The sequence below is a fragment of the Oryctolagus cuniculus genome, chromosome 5, assembly GCF_051225735.1.
Source record: "Oryctolagus cuniculus isolate XC-2025 breed Fujian yellow rabbit chromosome 5, ASM5122573v1, whole genome shotgun sequence".
NCBI lineage: Eukaryota > Metazoa > Chordata > Mammalia > Lagomorpha > Leporidae > Oryctolagus > Oryctolagus cuniculus.
In genome coordinates, this window is record NC_142871.1 from 20,052,110 (window position 1) to 20,078,937 (window position 26,828).

At 42.7% G+C, this 26,828-nt stretch overlaps 1 long non-coding RNA gene across 1 annotated transcript in view; it reads right to left on the reverse strand.

Annotated features, from left to right (window-relative positions):
* Positions 1–506: 506 nt before the first annotated feature.
* The window catches only part of LOC149126432 (uncharacterized), a 77,927-nt gene continuing 51,605 nt past the window's right edge, over positions 507–26,828 (reverse strand). Inside the window, exons 2-3 of the long non-coding RNA XR_016233636.1 lie at positions 1,832–2,025; positions 507–696 (exon numbers count right to left, since the gene is read on the reverse strand). This is a non-coding gene — a long non-coding RNA (uncharacterized LOC149126432). The remainder of the gene's footprint in view (positions 697–1,831; positions 2,026–26,828) is intronic.

Consider the following 26,828-nt stretch of genomic DNA (forward strand, 5'->3'; position numbering starts at 1 on the left):
CTTATTTCTACCAGTATCAGCTCATTGGACTACTGATTCCAGATCTTAATGAAGGGCAATGAAAGGAAAATGTCTGAGGCAGGCATGTGGCCTAGTGGCTGGGATGCTGGTTAGGGTAATCGTGTTCCATGTTGGAGTGCCTGGGTTTTCCTGGCTCCAACTCCTGATTCCAGATTCCTATTGGCACAGACTCTGGGAAGCTGCAGTGTTGGTTCATATAGCTGGGTTTCTGCCATCCAAGTGGGAGACTTGGATTGAATTCCAAGGTGGCCTGCCCCACCTCTGACCATCATGAGCATTTGGGGAGTGGACCAGCAGATGGGAGCTCTCTGTCTCTCTCTGCTTCTTAACAATAATAACAGCGATAAACTATGTGAAAATGGAGTTAAAAGATAATGTGTATTAAAATATAAAGGAAAAATGGTGGTTGACCATCATTTTAATTATGGTGCTAAATAAGTTGCTAAGATGATTTTTTAAAAGATTTTATTTATTTATTTGACAGGTAGAGTTACAGACAGTAAGAGAAACAGAAAGGTCTTCCTTCCGTTGGTTCATTCCCCAAATGGCTGTAATGGCTGGAGCTGCTCCAATCTGAAGCCAGGAGCCAGGTGCTTCCTCCCGGTCTCCCATGTGGGTGCAGGGGCCCAAGGTCCTGGGCCATCTTCTACTGCTGTCCCAAGCCATAGCAGAGAGCTGGATCAGAAGAGAAGCAGCCAGGACTAGAACCAGCACCCATACGGGATGCCCGCGCCGCAGGTGGAGGATTAACCCAGTGCACCACGGCACCAGTCCCAACTAAGATGATTTTTAAGTTGTCTAACAGATACTGAAATTCAAATAACAAGTAACTAAATGGTTGATGTAAAAGGGATTTGGTAAAGATCTCATTTGGTACTAGAAAGAGCCTTGGCTAGGGCACTGGAATGTGGGTGTGCTGATGATGCTCAACCATGGGTCCTTATGAGATCACCTCAGCTTTCCAGCATCAAAGGAGGACAAATGAGATAATCTCATAGGCTTCCTCTAGCTGTAATATTTTACAATCTAATCACTTGAATGATATTCATGAAGACGAGGAAGAGGAGAAAACAAAACACATGAACCAACGTTAACAGTCCAAATAAAACTCAACTTTAAAAATGGGAATTGGTACTCTGTGTGTTCAGACCATCAGTCAATACAGTCGGGTCTCCCCAAAGGAAAAGCATAGTTTTTTTCCCAAAAGAGCTAAAAGTAGATATTTAATATGAAAGAGCAGAATCACATGGATATTCTGAATGCTGATGCCAATGAGTATTTGCTGTATGTCAGGGCTGTAAATCTTGCTCTCCTGCCCCTCCATAAATCCACAATGGATGTTGAGGCTTACCATCTATGGGTATTTGTCTTAGGCCTGGGAGAATTTAACAGCTGGGGCATGACTACTCAAGTCAAATTAAAAACAAAACAAAACAAAACAAAACAACAACAAAAAACCCAAGGCTCCAAAGTTACAAAATTCAAGTTCTAGAAGACTCAGGGAATTTCACCATGACACGAAGACTCCTGTGGTGAATACAGGCCCTAGTCTCACTCTCCTGGGTAAAGTCTCTAGATTTTTTATGAACTAGAGATGTGACTTGCTCTACTATGATTAGTAACTATTGGTTTCCTAAAAGGCTGTGTCTTTCAGGCATTTGTCTTTAACCCATGGGACAATGTGGCAATAAAGGAGCAACACATGCCATTCTAGCATAGAACAGTCAAGGCACCTGGGCTAAGCTATTCCCCATCCCTGGGCTGGGCCATTCCCTTAATGCAGCACACTTCTGGAGCCACAAGCACTAACCTTCTGGTGTTAGAAAGCACATTCTTCCTTCTTGGAGCTTTCAAACTACTGTGAAATGCAGTTATCCACCATTAAAGCAGTTGGGTAAAAGGCAACTTGTATATGGTTAATGTGAATAGAAAAGCTGCCATTTATGGGATGCCCACTCTAGGGGGCCAGGACCCCTGCTAGTCACATGATGTACACTGCATTATCTGTAAAAGAAGGTAAGAAAGGTGATATTCCTACTCACTTGAGGAAGTTAAGAGTATTAGGTTATACCACTAGTAGATGAGGGTCAAACTAATTTTTCTTTCTTTTAAAAGTAAATTTTAAATGTTTTAATATTATTTCAACTTTACTGAAAAATTGAAAAAATAAGATTCACCTAACAGTTACTCCATTTATCATTTGCAGATGCTGTCTTTCTAGAAACACAGAGATTATATGTCATTATGTTTTTAGAACCACTTAAGGGTATGGCATACATCATAGCCCCTTTTCCTAAACATTTCAGCATGTATTTTGTGAGAATAGGAACATTTTCTTACATAACCACAGAAGAATTTTAAACTTCACTATTTTAAACATTGATACAATAGTCTTATCTAGTCTGGTGTCTATATTCCAATTTTAAAAACTGATGCAATAATGCCCTTTATCTCATCTCCTCTCCATCCTACCTCCACCCCCCATACCAGAGTACAGGATCTAGTGTAAGGTCAGGTATTGGATTCTGCTGTCATGTCTCTTTTGTCTCCTGTGAACCAGAGAAGATCCACAGCGTTTCTGTGCTTTTAATGGTTAAGCAATTTCTCAGAAGTGTAGACATTCTATTTCTATGTTTTTCATGAAATGTCCATAATTTTTTTTTGTCCAGTGTTTATCATTAGAATTCTCATCTAGAATACTACACAAGTGTTATTGGTTTAATACTTTACTTATGTGGACCTTTTGGTACACCTGAAGGCACAGGTCTTTTTGGTGACAATCATTTTTAATACCTAGTCAAGGTGTGCTCTGATTAATCCTTTATATAATTTTTTTTCTAAAATCAGTCAGTGGAGAGACATTCTAAGGTGATATGGATATCATGCTCCACATTAAATGTTTCCCCTAAATTTAGCCTCTCTTGATGATGTCTGCCTGAGTACAATGATGGCATAAAAGGCCGACTTTCTAAGCTAGCACTATTTCTACTCTGTGTCCACTGCATGCAATTGCTTTTCCCCCCTGCTAATGGTTTATCAATTCATTATTGCTATGGAGGCCTGGATTTTTTGTTTCAATCTCATATACCTAAATATGGTATGGAATTTAATTATCTTTCTACTCAAGTTGTCTTGGATCTGGCTATAAAGAAACTTAATCGGCAACTTCCATGTTCTTGAGGCCATTAGGGTTTTTTCTTTTTTATGTATTTTCTTTTATCATCTTATTTTCCAACATGGCAAGATGTTCTAGCCTCATGTGATCCTGCCTGCATTGCAACCATCCATTTCTCCAAGGAGAGGCAGAAAAACAGACATACAAATATACAGAGCTCCCACCCACTGATTTATTCCAGTCCTGCAGCAGCCAGGGCTGGACTGAGGCTGGCACTAGAAGCTTGGAATGCAGTCCAGGTCTTCCCCATGGGTGGCAGGAACTCAATTATTTGAGCCATCAACACTGCCTTCACAGGCACTGCTGCCTAGGGTCTTCACTGGCAGAAAGCTGGAGTCAGGAGTTGGAGCCAGGAACCAAAACCAGCCATTCCAATGTGATAATGTGACTGTCTTACTGGGAGGCTAAACACCTGCTCCCCAGTGCTTTAAGTTTATTTGCTGAATATGTTTCTCCTTGGCTAAGCTCAGGATGAAAAGGACCAAGAGTAATACTTACAAATCTGAAAGCTGTACAAAAGGTTCTACCCAGAGTAACAATTCTCTTTACTGTGTCCGATCCCTGTTCTCTCCTGCCCCTGGAAGTTAATCAATTCCATTGTTTCCTAGCCTATCCTGCCCAAGTTTCTTTTTGTAAAGATAAGCAGAAATACAATTCTTATTGTTTCTTATATCAAATGTAGCATTTTTTCTTTTACATTTTACAAGTTGCCCATAGAAATGATTTTCAGGACAAGATACTATCAGTTTCTAGAGATGGTCTCTTACCTCCTCCCAGCTACAGTTTAATCCTGCATGTAGTGTACCCTACTCCTTCCAATCACTCTCTAGGCTTGGACAATATGCAGTTTCCAGGTTTCTGCAATTACAAATAATTCTGCAATAAATAACCCATGTGTATGTATTTTTATATTGTTGGAAATGAATCCTTAGGATAAACTCCTAACAGCAGGATTGCTGAGTTGAAGAGGAAGTTACTAGATATCTAGAAATGGGTTTAAGATCATTTTTACCTTCTAATACTCTACCTTTCAGCTGTGAAAGGTTGAATAGTCAGCTCATTGGCTTTGGCCTTGGCACAGAGAGGACACTCAGGAACTGCTTGTTGTACAGGGCTTCAGGTTCCTCATTTAGAAATTCAGAGGGCTGGACTCTGGGCCTACATTCATGTGCATGTAAACTGGTAACAGGAAATGCTGTCAATTCTCCATCTCTTCCTATAGCCACATTTTTTGCAACACTACTTTACAGCTTTTTCCACCAAGAGGTAGAATCTTCTCCCTACCCCTGGTATCTGGACTGGTTTTTTGATTGACTTAGGCCAACAGAAGGCAGGAGAACTTACAGCATTACAGTTTCAAGTCTAGACCTCCCCAAGAGGCCTTGTATGTTCCACTCAGTCTTCTGAAACCTTGGCCCAGTCATGTGAAAAAAAACCCTGGTCTAGCACAGGTGGCCCAATTGCAGCCACTAGCTTTGGTCAACCAATCACCAGACAGGTGAGTGAGGCCACTCTGGGGCCACCGGAGACCAACCAACCCAATAGCTGAAGGCTGATGTGTGGCTGGCTTGCCTTAATCCTGCTGCACTGGATCCAGATCAGTGCTCACCCACCCAACAGACTCATGAACATGAACAGGTATCAGCACTCATTACACTTACGTTAGGACCCTGAGTTTTGGGGTTGTTTATAGAATAGAGAACAACAAGGATCATCACATCATCTTGAAGACAACTCTGCTTCTGTTTTCTAGAATGTATAGAAAGATGATATTGGAAATCGGAAAAGGCATTTTTTTAAGACCACTACTACTGGGGCTGGTATTGCGCCACAGTAGGTTCAGCCTCTACTTACAATGCCAGCATCTCACACCAGAATGCTGTTTCAAGACCTGGGTTCTCCACTTCTCATTCAGCTTCCTACTAATGCACCTGGGAAGGTGGTGTGTGGATGATGGCTAATATACCTGGGTCCCTGACATTCACGTGGGAGACATGAATGGGGTTCTTGGCTCCTAACTTCAGCCTGGCCCAGGCCTGGCTGTTGCAGCCATTTAGGGAGTGAACCAGTGGATGGAGGATCTCCCTCTCCTGTTACCACCATGATACCTTTCAAACACATACATACATACATATACACGAATAGAAAGCTATCATTGGATTCCTCAGGATGTGGCTGGCCATAGGAAGCTAAACTAGTTGGCTCCCCATAGATCAGGATCCCAGGGCAGTGGAGCCTACCTTCGAGTGCCATTTCTGGCTTTGTACTAACTGGTGACATGCTACTGACAAATCCCTGAGCTACTAAGTCCTCATGGGTAAAGAAGGGAAGGGACTGAATCTGAAAAGTCCCACCCCATTCTCACTTGTGAGCTGGTATGTTAACTTCATATGGCCAGGGTCTAAGGTTCTGGTCAGTTGACCTGTGAATCCCAGTTTTTAAAGGCAGCAGGAAGCCGTGTAATAAGGCCTCAGGAGAGGAGTGTCCTCTATGCAATAAACTCCTCTGGCGAAGAGCACGCATTCACATATCCACCCATTCAAGATCAGGTCCCAAGGGAGCTACCAATGCATCCTCTAAGGGTACTTGAAGGGAAAGATGCCATGGAAAAAACATTCTACAACTTTATCATTTATAAGCATTTCTGTTCAGTTACATGAAGGCCATTAAAAAGTAATTTTGCCCAGAGGTAACAAGCTAAGCCAAGGATGGGGAACACTCACCTACCTCGGAGGAGCTCATGCAGTATTTGACAGAACATTTAGTTCTTGAGAAGCCATCACAAAGAGATGTGTGCCATGTCTGACAATGTGACCAGCATGAGTAACCAGAATTGCCTGCCAAGATGCAGCAACAAAATCCAGGTTTTTATTGAAATTCACTAGTGTGTGAGTATAATGCTCATGGAAAACACCCTTACAAAATATATTTGTAAAACTGCTATTTCTCGAAGAAAATATCACTGAATATTAACTGTCTGTAATTTGTTGTTTTGAAACATTTTTTATTTTCCCTTTTTAAAAAATAGACTAATAGACTGGCCAGCACAAATCATCTGGTGTATTATAAACCCATTTTGTTACATATGCATTGAAAGATTCCAAATAATTGGCGTATCTGATTAGCACCAGGGACGCATCCAGACCCAGGTTTGTGGGTTATTTATAGTAGAAACCTCTGGGCCACACAATGAACCTTCCCAGTTACTTGCTGTAGGAAGTTTTCCATTTATCATGAGCTCTGAGTCCTTCTTTGGTCACGTTTTAAACATGAGACAGCCAGGGTCACTAAAGGAATGGCTCGGAAGTAGGCATCGCACCACCACACTTGGAAGGGGCAGTAGGGGTGGGCGTGGCCATTGCCCCAGGAGAGCTATGGGTCTAGTTCTCTCTCTTGCTTCTTCTGTGACCAATCCCTCTGCAAGTGAGAGCAGTTTGATCTCAGGATACATCTTATCCACAGAAACACCACTCACCAAGAGCCCTGCCAGCTAGCTTGCCAAAAAGAGCACCACTTTGCAATGAGAACGGATGCCAGCGAGGTACCATTCATTTCGATGAGAAAGAAATTTCTTCTATTCAAGGAGAGCAGGTCTCACTCAAGTGTGGCAGCTGAGAACTTTAAGGCGGGGGTGGGGGTGGGGGAGGAAGCAAACCTTATGGATCATGCTCTTCTTTATGAAACTGAGGAACAGTTCCTGAGGGATTCAGTGATATCCTAAGATTCCATGATTCAAAACAAATCAAATCTCCTTTGGTTTCCCACTAAACTGTCACTGTACAACAAAACACTAAAGCGTAAGATATATTCAGATTGGGATAGTCAGAGCCTGTGACATGTGCCCTGGGGCAACACAGATGGCTGACCAGGCTCCCCACATGCACCATGACCTGACTTAGTCACCCTACCCCAAACGGCACGGCAGGAAGACCTGCGTTCAGTTCAGTTTTTTAATTTTTTATTTTTTTTTGCAGGCAGAGTGGACAGTGAGAGAGAGAGACAGAGAGAAAGGTCTTCCTTTTGCCCTTGGTTCACCCTCCAATGGCCGCTGCGGCTGGTGCTCTGCGGCCGGCGCACGGCACTGATCCGATGGCAGGAGCCAGGTGCTTCTCCTGGTCTCCCATGGGGTGCAGGGCCCAAGGACTTGGGCCATCCTCCACTGCACTCCCTGGCCACAGCAGAGAGCTGGCCTGGAAGAGGGGCAACCGGGACAGAATCTGGCGCCCCGACCGGGACTAGAACCCGGTGTGCCGGCGCCGCTAGGAGGAGGATTAGCCTAGTGAGCCGCGGCGCTGGCCCAGTTCAGTTTTTACCCAACGTTTTTGTAATGAGCGAGAGAATACTGTTAGGCCTGTAGGGACATACTGTTACTGTCACAACTTTAGCACTGCAGAGTGAACGCAGCCACTGATGATGTGGAAACAAATGAGAGAGGCTGTTCTGCCACAAAGTTCCAATAAAACTTTATGTATAAGAAGAGATGGAACACAAGAAAGGAAAGAAGGGAGTCATTGCTTGCCACGCCCCGCTCCAGGCCATTTCCCACCAAACAGCTACGTTTCCTTCAATTTCCTCCCATCTATCTGCTCACATTGCAATGGGGACTCCTGGTTTCTTTAACTTCACAGCCACCACCTAAGCATTTTCACAGGTGTCTGCTACCAAGCCGCAGAATCAGCTTTCGCGACCACCAACAACCCACATTGTGGAGTTGGAGCGAGCGCAGACTCTCCGCAGATCTTGCAATAAGCAGTCCTGGAGGCCCAAATGAACAACACACCTACAGCTTGATGGCCCCTGCCCACCCACATCATGGTCATTTAGGCAGATGCCAATGGCCGGCCTTCCCCGCACCAGGTATTGAAATTCTACACTTGTACTTTGGGGCTTTTTCAGACATAGCAGAAATGTATTTCTCCCATAGCCCTAGGGTTTGAGTTGGGTAAACAAATCCTGGCATCCTTTTCATAGACTTTCCTGTTCATGATCTGTTTCCAGCAATTTTTTCCTTTTTTCCAGAGTCTGCCCCTGTTGACTTCTCTGAAGATATATGCACCTACGTGTCTTTGGACAAACCTATGTGAGTCTCTGTATGCAATACATATGCTTCCCACTTCTTGCCGTACAGTGCTAACAAGCTACATGGAGACCCAATGACCCAGCTCATGACTGATCAGCCTCATGAGCAAGGAATCAGGGGAGGATGACAAAATCACATATGGATACCATGTTAAGTTCATCACTTCACTGTTGCCATCTGAAGAGAAGGCAATAACAGGAATTGCGTTCGCTTTCCTTGAAATAAGACCAAATACACAGCCAGCAAGGCACATGGCATGAGATTGCCACAGCTCCAGCACAAAGCCACACCCATTTTTGAATTCCTTTTCCCCAACTGGTACCGCCTGGCCTCTGCCAGCATCAGCTCAGGACACAGAGTCCAGCCTAGGACACAATTTATTTTTGGAAATTTTGAAACAAGCAGGTGTTAAACAGCGGTTCGATAAGGGAGTGAAGCTCAACTGTTGCCCGCTGCTCTGTTGGGCACTGTAAGTGGAGGCATATGGAAATATTTTAAGCAGCTTAGGGGTAGAAATAATGGAAAACTAGTGATTTAGGTAATTTACATATTTATAGAGGCTGTGGAGATTTTAGTCAGGAAACAATGAAGAAAACAGACTTGTCAATGATCAAATGCTGCCTGCCATGAAGAGCTAAACCCAGCAATTTACAGCTAAGCTCAGTTACACCTTTGAAATTACTGCAAAACAGAAAAATGAAACACCAAGAATGTGCATTTTGGTTCAGGTTATCAGCTTTAAAGCGCTATAAAAGGAATGCATGTGAGCTTGTGACATTTCATACAGGTAAAGAAATACTGTTGTATCAGCACACCGAAACACCAACTGTGCGGATGGGTGATAAGGTTTATGTGCTGCTGCCTCGGGACTATCTGCATTTTTACAGGTACCAAGGCCTCAGTCAATGGAAAAGCTCCCTAACAGTATAACCTGAAGTACTGATGGCAGTGGCAAAGATCCCTCCCATCACGTCCCATCCCCTCGGGGTCTCACATCCATCAGTGATCATCTGCCATCTGTAGATTCCAATCCACCCACTTTACCTGCCGCAGAAGATGAGTTAAACTTGCAGATCACCTGTGAGGCACAGTGCCCATGTGAACACAAAGATACTCCCAGGATAGGTTAGATGGAAGGTGCTTTCCATTACGGTCCTGTCGCCCACAGGCAGGGCTCCACACTTCCCTGGAGAACCCCTGCTCAGCTTGGGAGAAGCCAACAAAGGAGGTATTTTTTATTGAATTCTTACTACATGACTTTATTCCTCATAATTTCTCTATGATACAGACATTATTATATCCACTTTACATATAAAGAAACTAGTTCAGGGGGGTTAGGGAACTCATCTATGGAGCCAGAGTGGGTGAGCGACATCCAGGTCTCATTCCCAATGTTATGCTTACGTTGCTCTGTGAGGACACTTCACACCGATTCCTTGTTGTCTGATGAATGTACCGCCAAATGGTACAGCAAGTCTACTTGCTGGATACCAGGGTATGACTGAGACCTCTCAACAGCAAGAACTGAAGGTCTGTGGGAGGATAACGGTGATTATGAAATGCAGAAAGACAGCCTTGTCAAACAAGCATTCCACACTCAGGCTGTTTGTGCCAGATTCCATACCGCCCAGCTCGTCGTCAGTTACAGCACTAACAGTGGGCATGTCAGCACCCAGCTAAGTAAATACCTGAAGCGGGTTTTAATGATGGACTGATTGGCTGAACAACTGAGTCTTCATCGTTTTATCTCTACTTGCCAGACAGGGGGAGGGGAAGACAGCATGTAGACTGGGGAAGAAGAAAAGAGAATCAAGGATAACGAAAAGGAAAAGAAACAAGAAGAAAGACAAAAGATGAAGGGAGAGATGGGTAACGGTAGGCAGATGAGTAGGACACAGAGGTGGATTCCTCATGTTGGTGCATGGACACTGTTCACCCACTTCCTTCACACAGCAGCACTGTGTGCTAAGCTTGGGGAGTGGGACCAAGGAAAGGTGCTGTGGGTGAGAGAATTTGCCCAGCTTTGGGCCTCATTTCCAGCTACATCACTTTAGTTAAACTTCAATTGAATAATTTTGTAAAAATCATTTTTTCAGCTACTTCAAAAGCAGAATGCCTGAGAAACATATGCATACACACACGGGCAGAGAAAGAGAGAGAGAGAGACAGACAGACAGACAGATCTTCCATCCATTAGTTCTTTCCCCAAATGCCTGCAGCACTTGGCACCATGCTAGGCAAAAGCAAGGCGCCTGGAACTCCATCCAGGTCTCACACACTGGTGGAAGGGGCCCAGGAAGCCGTATCAGAGAGGAGAGGTGCTGGAACTTAAACCACGCACTGTAACACGGAATGGGGATTAACTCACTGTGCTACAACTCTTGTCCCAGAATCGATTTTTATCATTTGTTCAATTTTCTTTATATGCATACAAGGTCAAATCTGCTTTGCACAGTCCATTTGCCTCCTGTGTCCTCAGGAGACTTGCTCCAGCAAAATCTAATCCCCTAAGAAGAGGGCTGGCTAGGGAGCAGTTTAGCCTAGTGCGATGCTCATTTCCCACACTGGAGTGCCTGGGTTCAGTTCCAGGCCCTGGTTCCTGACTCCAATTTCCTGCTAATACAGGCCCTGAGAAGCAGCAGATGCTAGTTTAAGTAGCTGGGTTCCTTTCATGCATTTGAGACCTGGATTGCTCTCCTGGTTCTGAGCTCTGGCTCCGGCCCTAACCTTGGCCCTGCTCCAGCTATCACAGGCAGTCAGAGAAGTGAACCAGTAGATGAGTGTTCTCCTTCTTTCTCAAATGAAATAAAAAATAATAATTAAAAAATTTTGAAAGATGGATGACTAACTGCAAAGAGTAGAAAAATGCATGGCGAGAATGCAATTGGAAATTTCCAAACCCCTGCAATCATCAAGCATCTGCTCCCATTTCCTATTCATTTCTTACAAATTCCAGCAACACTTGGAGGTTTTTTCCAATGGAAAACTTAAAAAAAAGGTGCACTTAGGGGGATGAGCCACAGACCCAGAGATTCCAAGTGGATTGACTGCATGAGCCTTCCAGGGTTTCCATCACTGGGGTGGACTAAAGGCACCTGCTTGGACCCAGGCTCTTCTGTGGGAAACCAGCCCAGTTGCAGTATAGACTGATCCAGAGAATGAGGCTCTTCCATACTGAAAGTGATTTGGGGGCAAACAAGTTTTAGAGGAGACTTGATTCATTTATCCTCCGTATTTCTGTGGTCAGTGCCCAGTTTTGACATAAAGAGTGACAGGCTTACGCTAACCTCAAGCACCAAAATGTGTGTAAAAACAAAAAGGAGATGCTATTGTTCTGGCTTTTACACGCAGGCACCTTTGAAAAACCTGTTAGGACAAAGCCACCTAATCCTCCAGCTACAACTTACAACCTAACGTAGCAAGGTTTTTATGATTATTTCAGCGAAAGGTAAGGCTTCTCTCCTACGGAATGTCAGAGGAAACCTGTTATAGTGATGTTAGGGGAAAGACTTAAAATGTTACCTGTAGCAAGATTTTTCTCAAGTCTGCACTGCTCGCCTTTTGATTTATTCCTAAGGCCATTTAAAGATGTTATATATTATGTGTAGTGGTCTCACCTGAATGAGAGCACTGATTCTAGATATCCTACCACAAATGACTTACAGAGTATTCTGCCCACACCTTTTCCAGCAACAGTCCCTGACGGCTGACAACAGCCGGGAAAGGGTGTTCTTTAAGGAGTAGCCCCTGCTCCGAGTCCTCGTCCATGGCAGTCACCAGTGGAATTTGTTTCTCAGCCCAGCACCTTTCAGGGAATTTCTGTTGGCCACAAAGCATCCGTGGGATCCTGAGGTGTAAAAGCCGGAAGGCGAGCACCCCAGAAGCCACTGAATTCCACCTTCTCATTTCAGCAGCGAGGAATGTAAGCTCAGAGGTGGATGAGAGAGTAAGTGCATCTTCACAAGTGCAAGTAAAAATCAATTTTAAATCTAACTTTCTATCTGTGGACGAGCTCCAGGCCCTGCCAATACCACCACAGGGCAGAAAAGAAGTTAAAGGGAATCAAAAGGGAGAACAAAGTGTCAGCAGAGAAGCAAGGAGAACCGACGCGGAAAAAATCCCCAGAATTGCTTTTGCCTTCCTTCTTCATTAAAAGCATTTTCAGATTATAGCTGATTTAATATAGGCCACTGCATTAAGGTATCCCCAGGAAATACTTGGGACAGGGCTTACGGACCGTTCATGGCCAACCTAATTTAAATGTATTTTCCCACATTCAAAAAACATTTCCTGAGATCTGACTGAGGGCTCAGTGCTGGAATGCAAAATGGAAACAGGTCCCAAGCGGTCCTCAAATTACCCATATTCCACTGGGTTTCAGAGTGGGCCTGGGCAGGAGAACTTGAAGTCACTGCCTTTGGCCTAAGGAGAGGCAAGTCACAGGGTGGAAGGCCTCAGGGTATAGTTCTAGTGGAAGCTTCCAGAGAATTATCTGGTGAACCCATACATTTTTGAAACTCATCTAAAAGTTGATAACGTATCCTTATTTGAAATCAACTTAGTATGTAGGGCTTCCTGGTCTATTTCAGTCACCTAAAAATTAGAAGACCGCAGCTTTCAGTAGGCCTAAGTTTTCCTTTTTAACTCTTTTACCTACGGCCAGCAGTGACATCCCAAAACACTGACAGTGATTATCCCTGAGTGCTGTCACTAGTAGTGATTTTTTTTCTCATTTCTGTTTCTCCATATTTACCAAAGTCTCTGAGAGGAATCCATATTACATTTGAAACAGTAATTAAACAGTAAACAACTCTATTTTCAAACCACCGTGCTGCTTTTGAGTATAAACGACTGGACAAGAAGGTAGAATTTCTCTGAACTCAGAGAAGCTGGTGAGGGAAAGAGATATGCAGAGCTGACAAGAAGCAGGAAAGGGCAGGGTCCCGGGCTCCTTCAGTATAATAATAATAGTAACAGTGAGAGATGGAAGATCAGCCCAGGCAACCAGGTACTGAGGTGAGCGCAGACTGTTGTGGCAAACGAAGCTGGCTTGAGGAAGAGCAATCTGAGCTATCAATGGGCAGGCTTAAATCTGTAACAAACAGATCCAAACCGCAATGACCCAAACATACTCTGTGCCACTCGGTACTTCAGAGACACGGGCGAGGTGCTGGCTCAGCCGTCCTCAGTACGTGGCCTCCGGAGGGCCTCTGCCAGCCGGAAGAAGTGAGAGGAGCACATTTAGGAGCTGTTGTCCATAGACTAGTGTCACACATCACTTCTATTCACATTATACACATTCCAATGGAGAAGACTGGTCCCATGGCCACATAGGAGGCTATTAAACATGCATTATGCAGTTATGGAGTAATGGGATGCATAAAGGGCATTTCAGTTCACTGTGAACGCACATACACCAGTGGTCCCATAAAATGATAATGGCGCTGAAAAATTCCATTCCATTGTAATTTCTCTGAGCAATGCATTACTCATGGGTTTGTGGCGATGCTGGTGTGAATAGACCTACTGCACTGCTAGTGGTGTAAAGCTTAGCACATGCAGTACATAAGGCTCGGTAGTGATAATAAGTGACTGTGTTACTGATTTGTGTATTTACTATACTACACTTTCTAATCATTATTTCAGAATGTACTCCTTCTACTAATAAAACATTTACCACAAAAATACGCCATAGCATGCCAACAGTGGCATCATGCATCCTGTATGCATGTGTCTCTTAATCACACTGCTTTCTCTCGTGCTTGATTTAGTTTTGTGTGGTTTCATTTAGCATGGCCCATGAGCAATAGGATATAATCTAAAACAAATATCATATAGTTGAGGTGTGCAATTGACTATATCTTATAGGTTTGTGTAAGTACACTCTATGATATGATATTTGTACAAGGACAACATTGCTAAATGACACATTTCTTGGAACATATCCCATCGTTAAACAGTGCATGAATGTATGTTCAGCTACTCTGAAGAAGGGAAGAACCGACATTGATGAACAGTTGAGAGTTACGGCCACAGAAAGGATGACCAGCAGGGAAAAGGCAGTGGGGGTTGATGAAGAGGCTTCTCCCTGAGCAGGACAGCGTGTACTGTGAAAAATGGGAGCATTTCAGACAACGTGCTTCAAGAAAGAAATCTGGAAGACTTCCTATTCTAGTGCCTCCTTGGAAATTCACGATGCCTGCTAACATAGAATTTTTATTAAAAAAAAAAAAAAGAAATCTAATGTATGTAGAAAAATCTAAGCTCCCCAGCATTTCCTACCTACATACAAGGGTACTTCAAAATGTTCATGGAACGTGGAAGTAAAAGATAAGCTTGTTTTATTTATTTATAATTTATACAGTTACGGCGTTTTCAGAAGCCCATGGAAATGCATATTATGAAAAAAAAGTGTGCATGGATTTCAACATTGTTCTGCATCCGAATAAATTTTCTAGTTCTATTTTTCTAGGGTTTTCTGAAGTACCCTTGCATATGCCAACAAATAATATTCCCTTTGTAGATCATTGCACCAGGTTAAAATGACTACAGCTAAAAAATGCCATTAGTTATGCATCTGAATATGTACCTGACAGTATTTACTGATATTTCTTTACTCCTACAGTATTATAGGCAGAAGATCTGTTTAGTACATTAGAAATGGTATATGATGAGTTTTTATTTGATTCTATCATTACCATAAAGGATAACCTTGAGGTAATCAATCAGATCAACATTTTATGTCTTCTTTGCTCATCCATATAATAAGGGCCACGATATTGACCTATCTTGTAATGCATTTTACAAAATCAACATAAAGTTTTATATTAATGTTATTAATCAAATTAGCATTGAAAGGACTAATAAGTAATTAGCCATGGAACAGTGACTTCAATATAATTGTATGCTCAAAGATTTGCTACCCATCATGAAGGCCTGACTTCAGGGAGGAAATAATTAACACTACTCTTTATCTTTTGATATTATAGATGGCAAACAAGGTTATAGCCTTAAAAGATCATTTCTGGCTAATGAATCCTTGGAAGGCTTATAAAAATTGTTGCTGCACAATTTAGTCAAAAATATTTACTAAGCACTGGTACTAATTTAAAATTAGGTTTCTGGGGTACCTAAAAAGGAATTTTGTAACATTTTGATTTTCCATATCATACAGGTATACATGTAGTTACGATAAAAATCAAGATGTCATGTGAGAGTTGCTGAAAATCACTTTTCAGGTTGCTAAAGAAGAAGAAAGGTAAAAACTTGGAGAATGAATCACCCCTTGAAGAGTGGTTACAAATCCAGTGGACAAGTTTGGGATGGTAAATAAGAAATAAAAGATCACGGAGTATTTCCTATAATTAGAATCATAGTAAGAGAAGAATTAAATATTTTACTAGCAAATAATTACTGGTGATAACTACAAGAAAAAGGCAAATTTTTACTTTGGATTTCCCAGAATGATTGTAGATAATTTGTTTGATGCAAAGTTAATGTGAGTTCTGAGAACAACCAGATTCCCATGGTCAATACTAAGTTAGAGAAGCATTAGGTTAAATAAGGTTAAGCCTATTTCATTACTGTATGCTTCTCCAGACACAAGAATATGCAAATGAGCTCTGAGAATTTCTAAGAAAAGATGTAGAACAAGGATCTAAATCAGGATCTAAACATTTTAGGTGTATGCTCATTCACATTACACATTTGGGATAGCTTAAATCTCAGATGAATTTTGCAACGTGGCTTTGATACTTAGATATTTTTAAATGCAACCAATACCATCCAGACAGTTCTAGTGAGTGCTCAGCACCATCTCTGAGAGGTGTGTGGAGTCATTTGGACCAAGAAGGATGGATTTTTGTGTGGACTGTTATGCTGAGGCTTACGCTGGGAAGGTACAATAGGAAACCAATGAAGTACCAGGGTGTCCTCAGGCCTTACACCACCACAGAAGGAGGGTTTTGATTGTGAATTAGGAACAATATCTAAACCAGTGAAGAAAAGAGGAGATAGGGCCATTTTGGGTTTTAGGAAATAGCATCAAATATCACACAGGGGCTGAGGGAGTCTTTAGGACTCAGAAGATTTGCCTGGGCAGAACTGAGGAAATAGCACGGAGATATTGGTAGGGGATTGCTAATGAAATAGAACAGGAGCAGCATGAATAAATGAATATGAAGTTTGCTTATTAATATTCTCCCTATGTAAGACATACCATGAAGTCTCAGCAGCACCCCCTCCAGTGCTGCCTTTAAATGCCAAATAAATGAATATTTATATCAAACTCCTCTTAAGGTGGTTGATTTTCAGAATCTTTCCCTTGCTTTCTAATAAACATCCCCATCCTCACACATGTAGTTCCAGAAGCTTGGCAGTAGATTCATCATTAGCCTGAGAATAGTAGAAATCGTCATTTCAGAATCCAAAAACGATCTACAAGAATTTATTGTATCCAGCACGGGGATAAACCACTTGAGAAAGAGCATGGAGAGGGGCCGGTGCTGTGGTGTAGCAGGCTGAGCCTCCACTTCAGGTGCTGACATCCCATATGGGCGTCGGTTCGAGTCCTGGCTGCTCCACTTCCAATCTCGCTCCCTACTATAGCCTGGAAAAGTAGTAAAGGCTTGGGCCTCTGCACCTGTGTGGGAGACCCCAAAGAAGCTCCTGGCTCCTGGCTTCGGATCAGCCCAGTTCCAGCCATTGTGGCCACTGGGGAGTGAACCAGTGGATGGAAGACTTTCTCTCTGTCTCTCCCTTTCTTTGTCCATAGCTCTATCTCTCAAATAAGTAAATAAAGCCATCCATAGCACTATCTCTCAAATAAGTAAATAAATCTTAAAAAAAAAAAAAGAGCAAGGAGAAATAACAACATTTGATCTGAACAAATGCAGAATGAACATGAGGCAAAGACGACATAAGCCCATATTTAGCCGTGGCAAGTTGCCATTTTTGTGGCCTTCAAGGATGATATCTGATGAGCTCTATTATTTGTACAAAATTGCCTTCTACCTACTCATAATTGAAATAAATGAGTTAAATAATTTATTGTTTCAATTAAGTTTCATACTTCTATACAAAACCCAAAACTAGCTGGTATATGCTGAGGAAGTGTTATGGCCCAGGCATGATTCAAAGTTCTTTACATATATTAACCTATTTAATCTTCAAAGCATTTCTATAATGCTTATTCCATTTAACAGATGAAGATACAAGGCACAGAGATGTTAAGTGACTTGCTCAGAGTGGCATAGCTATCAGTTGGAGAAGCCACAATTTGAGCCCTTATCATCACGCTTCTAAACTACTAATGTTGTTTCTTCTATGTGTATAGGAATATGCTTCCTTCAGAAAAATCAAGTTCTCAGCAACTAGCCAATTATTTAAACATGGTTATGTGTATGAAAACTTATTTTTATGAGAAAAATAGAGTAGGCAAGACTTTCATAATAACTTCCCAATTGGTTATTAATTATATCCTTTTGAAAGTAATGAAAACATGACAAATGGCATTTTCATGTAATCTTGGGGTCCCCTGGCTTCTTCCTCCCTTAGACCTGCTAGCATAGGTTGGCTGTTGTGTCTGAGTAGGTGAGCTGCCTACACTCAAAGTAACACTGATAACTGGCATCATTAGTGAGAAAATAGGGTTCAGGTTTTCCAGAATTATCCCTCATTCCCTCTGGCTGATGATCTGCCAGCCAAGCACACGTTAGCAACATTTCTCTTCTTTCTCCTGCTGCAGCATTGCAGTCCAGGGCAGTCCTCTTCATGACAGATGACCTATGTGTACACTTTTGCATCTCCAGAAAAATGACAGAAGACAAAATAACAGAACTGGCTGATTTCCCAGGGAGCGCGTGCAAATTCTTTGCATGTTTCAGAGAATGCATCATGGCTGATAAGCCTCTATCAACTCAAACATCAAGGAAATGGTGATGATCACTGTTTCCTGTAGGCCATCTTGGTGTCTATAAGCAATGTGTCACAAGCCTACCTTCTCCTTTGATCATCTCCTATGGGGCCTGATGGGTAGGGAAACAGTCCTTGCTCTGATCTAAGTCTAATGCTGTTAGGGTATTGGTACAGAGCTGTGCTGGCTCAAAACCAATGCACAACTGTTGGTGGAACTCCAAAGAACTACACGTGAGGGTTGTGAATGGAGTCCAGCAAAATTGCAAATACGAGGGTACTTTGAGAAGCTCGCAGGTCCTGTCTTAGGGACTAGTACATTAACTACCACCGGAACTCACTGGTTTACGGGAGCCCAGGATCTCCTCTTGTGATTCAGAGCTCACTGAGTAACCTGATCATAGCTGGACGTTGATTTAGATTTTTTAAAAAGAGCAGATGCATCGGCTAGAAGAAATGAATATGGAATTCTCTTGGTGTCGCATTTCTTGCTATAAATTTATAAACTGATAACCTGGCATATTAGTCAAGTTCCTGTGTGCATGCTTAGAGGCAGCCTCTGAGGGAGGGTTAACTCTCAGAGAGACTAAAATCAAGATCAGAGCCCAACAAGCCAAGGCCACGGCCCTTGGCTGTGATACACTGGCCACAGTCAACGTTGTCTTCTTCAAAATCCTGGCAGCCAGCAGCTGGCATCCTACACACTCCTCTTCTGGCTCCTCTGTAATCCAGATCCCCGTCTACCCAAGGTCAGTCCCATCTCAGCGCCTTCCAGTTACCACTCCGAGGGTCTCTGCAGTGATTTTGAGCTCCAGGAAGGCAAGGACCACACCTCCATCATTTTGTCTGTTGTCCTTTTTCACCTTCCACACAGTGCCACTGTGTTGTAGTTTGAATTTTAATGTTCAGAATAAGTATCCCAAAATAGGATGCATTGGTGGTGTGCTGATTATTTTAAATTAAAGACACCTGGGGATCAGCAGCTGCTGCACGATGCTTTTCTCTGAAGTTCCCTCATCTAGTTCGAGTCGAGATCCACCAAAGAGAAACACAATTGTCTTTAATCTTCTTACTGAAATTTCACTAACCAGCAAGATTAAAGTCCTGTCACAGCAGAGGAAACTGAAAATCAAACACCATCCACAGAGCGTAGAGCACAGAGCACCTTGTCCCAGGCCATTGTCTGTTCTTCACACCCATTCATTTCTCCTAAAAATCATTTACTCCTTCTAAACTACCGGCACTCCTCCAGCCATTTCCCTCTCCTTTCTGAAACAGGCTATGCCAATTTCTGACTCCTGTTGGTTACTGGATACTCCCCTCCTTGTGATGCCTGCGTGTCCACAGATAAATGCAGGTGTGTTGCATCTTCTCTTTTGAATCCGTCTGTTGCTACTTCATTTGAGTAGGCATGAAGACTCAAGCTTTCAGAGGAGGAAGAGAAATACCCTGTGCCCCATACACAATCAAAGGACAAAACACAAATGTGACCTATTTGGGGGGTTTCATCGAGGAACAGGAAAATAATAAAGTTTCCCAAAAGCCTCGGGAGCACAGACTATGTGCAGAACACTTCATTCACTGAGAGGTAACACAGAACATCAGTGAGAAGACATTTGAGAAAAACAGGTTTGCTAAAGCTCTACCATGTGCCACACTGTCCCTCGTGCCTGCACGCTGCAAATATTAGTGCTGCACGCCAGCTGTTTTTTCAATCTCCTTGACGTTGGAGTCCCAGTTTCCAAAATGTCCTTCGAAGATACTATTTCCAGTTCACGTGTCGTGGGACCAGCCCACGATTCAGGTAGTGCCTCTAAAAGCTTTAACCATGATAAAATCTGTTGCTTTGGGTCTCGCAGAGAAAATGGTATCCAATATGGCCATCTTTCTTGAGGCTTCCATCTCCTGTGTTGAGGTGTCATGTGTGTGTTTTTTTTTTTTAAGATTTTTATTTATTTATTTGAGAGGTAGAGTTACAGACAGTGAGAAGGTTCACTCCCCAAATGGCCACAACGGCTGAAGCTGCACCGATCCGAAGCCAGGAGCCAGGTGCTTCTTCTTGGTCTACCATGTGAGTACAAGGGCCCAAGCACTTGGGCCATCTTCCATTGCTTTCCCAGACCACAGCAGAGAGCTGGATCGGAAGTGGAGCAGCCGGGACTTGAACCAGTGCCCATATGGGATGCCAGTGCTGCAGGCAGAGGATTAAACTACAGCACCATGGCGCTGCCCTCCCCCCCCCCTTTTTTTAAAAGCTTCTTTTCATCTACCAGAAAGGCAGAGTGACAGCAAGGGAGAGCTTCCATCTACTGGTTCACTCCTCAAATGCCTACAACAGCCAGGACTGGCCAGGTCAAAGCCAGGTGCCCAGAACTCCATCGAGGTCTCCCAAATACATGGCAGAGGCCCAAGTACATGAGCCATCATCTGTTGCTACTCAGGATGCATTAGCAGGAAGCTGGATCAAAAGAGGAGGCAGCAAGACTCCATCTGGGCCTTGAGTCAACACCGTGACATGGCATATAGGTGTCTTAGGCAGCGGCTTAACCACACAACCACCCTGTCACGTGCTTCTATTATTATTTTGGGCTGTAAGACTGTCACAAAACCAAGGCAGAGTAGTGGACTCACTCTCATTTGCTTGGCATCTTAGCATGGGAATAGTGGCAAGAAAGAGCAAGCAGCAGCGGATGCCCTGTGATCCCGTATCTGGGGCTCACCTTTCTGCCTTGGACTGTCTCCCTCCCTCTGAATCCTTCTGGCAAATGCGTCAGGACCTGATTCTGTTTCCATTTCCACTCTCATATTTCACTCTGGGAGCCTGATACGTGGCTAGACCTGACAAGAATAAATTTATAAGGATGCAAGCTGTAGAAAGCCTGGAATATATTCCCGTGAAAGGTCCACGGGGGCAACAAAGAAATCATCGCTAACTCATTTTTGGAGCACTGTAACAAGGGCATCTTGCAGGGGAGGAAAATCATATTTTATTGCTGCACAGCTGTTAAGGACTTTGCCACCTCTAAATGACAATATGTTAAGGAAAGCATTTCAACCTCTACAGGAGAGGAAGGCAGGGCTGCCGTGCAGGGCAACGCCTGGGCTCCTTCTGGCAGGTGGACTTTCCACCAAACAAAATTAATTACTGTGCGTTTTGATGCTGGAGTTCGGTGAGTAATTGTTAACTAATCAAGTTTTGTTGCAATTTTTTTTCCCTGCAGAATACTTTTTATTAATGAGAGGTGAGATGAGAAAACTCTACTTTGCCTTGAGCAGCCTGCTGATGTGCTAATACCCCCTGTGGCTGATGTGCTAATGAATCGAGATTTAATCCTTATGTGAATAAAAGCGAGCTCAGTATAGGGTCTTTTCTCTGCCACTCACTGGGCAAATGGATTTGAAAAAAATGAGCCTCAGTTGGAAAAAGGGCTTCTCTCGAGGATTAAATGAGATCATATGTCTTGTACATGGTAAAACACATGTCAAATATTAATTATATGTACATATAAAGCCATCTACATAAACTCGTTGGCATGCCCACATCCTCCACGTAAGTGTGGTCTGTGTAGTGTCAGATTTGGGATTTCCTGAAGCCTTGCCCTGGAGCGAGCATGAATTCCACTCCACGGAATGTTCCCCTCCGGGGCTCCTATACGTGCGCTTGCTGGTGGCTGAGCATCCCACCAGGGCAAGTGTGAGAACTGTAACATGAGGAAGGGCACAGGTTTTGAAGTTCTTGGCCTGGATGACCGAAAAGTCAATATGTGAAACGTGGTGTTAGGGGCCGAGGCTGTAGTGCAGTGGGTTAAGTTGCCTCATGCGATGCCAGCATCCCATCCTGAAGTGCTGGTTCAAGTCTCGGATGCTCTACAAGTGCTTGGGCCCTTGCCACTCGTTTAGAGACCTGGATGGAGTGCCTGGACCCTGGCTTGGCCTGCAAATGGAAGATATTCTTTCTCTCTCTTGCAGATGGAAGATATTCTTTCTCTCTCTCTCTCTCTCTCACACACACACACACACACAGAGTTTTGAATAAATACATATTTAAAAAACAAGAACAATGATATTAGAAATGTGAGAAACTGAGCGTACAAAGGGATGATGGATTAAATAAAAGTACATCTGTGTAACTAACAGAATACTCCATGACCTGTGAAAATAATGTTTTGGAAAAATCTTGCCTGACATGGAGATATATTCCTGAAGTTTGAATTAAGAAAAATTCATAGGCTATTAAACAAAATGTACACATACAATGTATATAAATGTGTAAATTTATGTCTGGAGAAAAGATTTGAAAGAAAAATATCAAAATTACTTCTATACAACTACAAAAAGTTTAAAAAGTTAGTTTTAGATGAATATAAATTTATTGTGAACAGCAATGTTAAGCTCTCTGCTGTGGCCCGGGAAGGCAGTGGATGATGGCCCAAGTCCTTGGGCCCTGTACCCGCATGGGAGACCAGGAGAACTACCTGGCTCCTGGCTTCTGATCAGCGCGGTGCGCCTGCCGCAGTGCACTGGCCGCAGCGGTCACTGGGGGGGTGAACCAAAGGCAAAGGAAGACCTTTCTCTCTGTCTCTCTCTCTCACTGTCCACTCTGCCTGTCAAAAAAAATCCATTTGTAAGTATAATAGAAATGTATGAATTGAGCAGATCAGATAATAGTTATCAATAGATTCTGCATGGCTCAGATCTTACTTGGTATTGGCTATCACATTTTAAGAGGGAACCAGAGCATAAGATCTGAGCCATGCAGAATCTATGGGTCCAGAATTTGAAGCCAGAATCTGATTCCAGAGTTCCTGTTATTAACCACTGTACTTTGTGGTCTTTCACTTATTATCTGGAAAAAAAAAAAAAAAAACCAGTGTCAACCACAGGACTACAACCACAAGATGGTTGTAAGCATTGAATGGTATGCTAGGTGTAAGATCAGTAGCAAGAATCTCACTGTTGGTTTTCCTTCTCTGGATAAAATCTGGTATTGGCTACCACATTTTAAGAGGGAACAAGAACATTTTATCCAGAGAAGGAAAACCAACAGTGAGATTCTTGCTACTGATCTTACACCTAGCATACCATTCAATGCTTACAACCATCTTGTGGTTGTAGTCCTGTGGTTGACACTGGTGTTTTTTTTTTTTTTTTTTTCAGATAATAAGTAAAAGACCACAAAGTACAGTGGTTAATAACAGGAGCTCTGGAATCAGATTCTGGCTTTAAATTCTGGACCCATAACTGACCAGTGAATGACCGAGGGCAAATCATATAACTCCTCTTATCCTGGTTTCATTCTCCATCAGTGAGGATTATAAAGCCACCCAACTTCTGGTGTGCATGCGATGAGAAAAAACATGGTTCCTAACACAACACTGAGTGTTTTCAAAAATGTTAGATATGATTATCAAGAAGTGCCAGTAATTGATGTGACCTAGGGATTTATTTTAGCGGCTTAGAGAGATGGACAATAGTTGTGGCAACAGATTCTGGAGAGAATCCAAATCCAACACGGAGGAATTTTAAAACGCAGGAGCGATCAGGGAGAACATATGGTATTTTTCCCTTTGGGACTGGCTTACTTCACTCAGCATGATGTGTTCCAGATTCCTCCGTTTTGTTGCAAATGACTGGATTTCGTTGTTTCTTACTGCGGTATAGTATTCTAAAGAGTACATATCCCATAATTTCTTAATCCAGTCTACCGTTGATGGGCATTTAGTTGGTTCCAGGTCTTGGCTATTGTGAATTGTGCTGCGATAAACATTAGGGTGCAGACAGCTTTTTTGTTTGCCAATTTAAACTCCTTTGGGTAAATTCCAAGGAGTGGGATGGCTGGGTCGAACGGTAGGGTTATCTTCCAGTTTCTGAGGAATCTCCAGACTGATTTCCATAGTGGCTTGACCAGTTTGCATTCCCACCAACAGTGGGTTAGTGTCCCTTTTTCCCCACATCCTCGCCAGCATCTGTTGTTGGTAGATTTCTGTATGTGAGCCATTCTAACCGGGGTGAGGTGAAACCTCATTGTGGTTTTGATTTGCATTTCCCTGATTGCTAGCGACCTTGAACATTTTTTCATGTGCCTGTTGGCCATTTGGATTTCCTCTTTTGAAAAATGTCTGTTGAGGTCCTTGGCCCATCTCTTAAGTGGGTTGTTGGTTTTGTTTTTGTGGAGTTTCTTGATCTCTTTGTAGATTCTGGTTATTAACCCTTTATCAGTTGCATAGTTTGCAAATATTTTTTCCCATTCTGTCGGTTGTCTCTTCACTCTCCTGACTGTTTCTTTTGCAGTACAGAAACTTCTCAATTTGATGCAATCCCAATAGTTGATTTTGGCTTTGACTGCCTGTGCCTCCTGGGTCTTTTCCAGAAATTCTTTGCCTGTGCCAATATCTTGAAGGGTTTCTCCAATGTTCTCTAATAACTTAATGGTGTCAGGACGTAGATTTAGGTCTTTAATCCACGTTGAGTGGATTTTTGTGTAAGGTGTAAGGTAGGGGACTGGAGCATAGGGAGATTACTGATGCCATACAGGAGTGTCAATTGGTAAAGTCAACAACAGGAGTCACTGTGCACTTACTCCTCATGTAGGATCTCTGTCCTTAATGTGCTGTACATTGAGATTTAATGCTATAAGGAGTACTCAAACAATATATTTCACTTTGTGTTTCTATGGGGGTGCAAACTGTTGAAATTTTTACTTAATGCATACTAAACTGATCTTCTGTTAAAAAAAAAAGAAATTATCAATTCCCAAGTTGACTCTCACTGGGATTAAACATGACAATAAGTCTGATATGATTTCATCATCATTTAAAAGAAAATCATCTATTATTTTTCACTTTATGTTTCTGTGTGGGAGCAAACCGTTGAAATCCTTACTTAATGTATACTAAACTGATCTTCTGTATATTAAGATAATCGAAAATGAATCTTGATGTGAATGGAAGGGGAGAGGGAGTGGGAAAGGGGAGGTTTGTGGGTGGGAGGGACGGTATGGGGGGGAAGCCATTGTAATCCATAAGTCGTACTTTGGAAATTTACATTCATTAAATAAAAGTTAAAAAAAAAACAACAACAACACAGGAGCGGGTAGTCTACCCTTATAAAGGGGACCACCTTGGACCTGCCTGTGCTGTTTTAGGGGCCACCTCTCCCGATCTGTGTCTTATTCCAAGTTCTCTGATCGTTTCATTTTGAATTCACTAGTGACTGGAGCCATTCACTGAGGATGGAGGATTACCTAGGCACCTGAGGTGGGGGAAAGATGCCACTGAAGGAGCACACCAAGGCAGGGCCTTCTTGGGAAGCAGAGCTCTGGATGCAGCAGACAGATTTATAAGTGCCGTTTCTGAATTTTGTCCAAGGTAAACAGAATTCTGTCCAGGGAGTTTAATTCACACTATGCCAACTAGTGAGGCCTTGGTTTATTAACCAGATTGTTAATTCATGTGCAATGAGATTAAGAAAATCTGAAGCAGCGGATTACACTCTCCCAGACAAGAAGGTTATCTTTTATATTCTCAAGCTTGATTTCTGAAAATAGCCTAAGAATGAAGGGGTTGTAGGCAAGAGGGCTTTTCCTCTGTTGCTTTCACTGCTGTATTTCCATTACCACTCCTAGAAAAATGCCTGACATAGTAACTACTTGAAGCATTGTTACTGAGCTGAATAAAATAATGGAGGGATTAAGGAAAGAAGGAAGGGTGGAGAGAAGGGAAGAGGAAGAGGGGAAGAATGGTGTTAGGGTGTGGATCATCAACCCAGCAGTCTGACACCTGCACCACCATCAGTGTAAGGCTCACCATGCAATGTGACCAGTCTGACCATCAGTTGTCTGCTTGGTGCACCTTGGTTACTAGACAGGGCTGTAGACCCAGCGACAAACTCTTGTTTAAGTAAACCTAGGAATCCAGGATTCAAAAGAGGGCTGTACCTGGGAGGAATGAGAAACCATGGAGGCTTTGTCCCCCTGTTCAGCTATGTCTGCCCAGAGGGCCACGTGGTCCTCAGCTTTCCTACGCACTCCGGATTGCGTTGTTTCACTTTAAAATCCTGCCACCTTGGAAAGCACTGAGCATTTACAACTTGCTGAGCTTTCATCTTGAATCTGGGGGAAAAGCTTAAATGAATTAAAAAAAAAAATGGATTTCCCCACTTTCAACTGATTTTCTTGCATTGGATTTTATAATATTACCTGTCTGTCCTTAACACTTGGCTGAAGTATCGAAAGCCTCTGCCTTCCTTCTCCCTAAAGGGAATTGTTCCTATTACATATTTAATGCCATCATTCAGCCCCAAAATCCACATTCCACAAGTGAATAATGGCAGATAACACCCTTTTTTTTTTTTTTTTTAATCTTTTATTTAATGAATATAAATTTCCAAAGTACGACTCATGGGTTACAATGGCTTCCCCCCCCATACCGTCCCTCCCACCAACAACCCTCCCCTTTCCCACTCCCTCTCCCCTTCCATTCACATCAAGATTCATTTTCGATTATCTTAATATACAGAAGATCAGCTTAGTATACCTTAAGTAAGTATTTCAACAGTTTGCTCCCACACAGAAACATAAAGTGAAAAATAATAGATGATTTTTTTAAAATGATGATGAAATCAGATCAGACCTATTGTCAT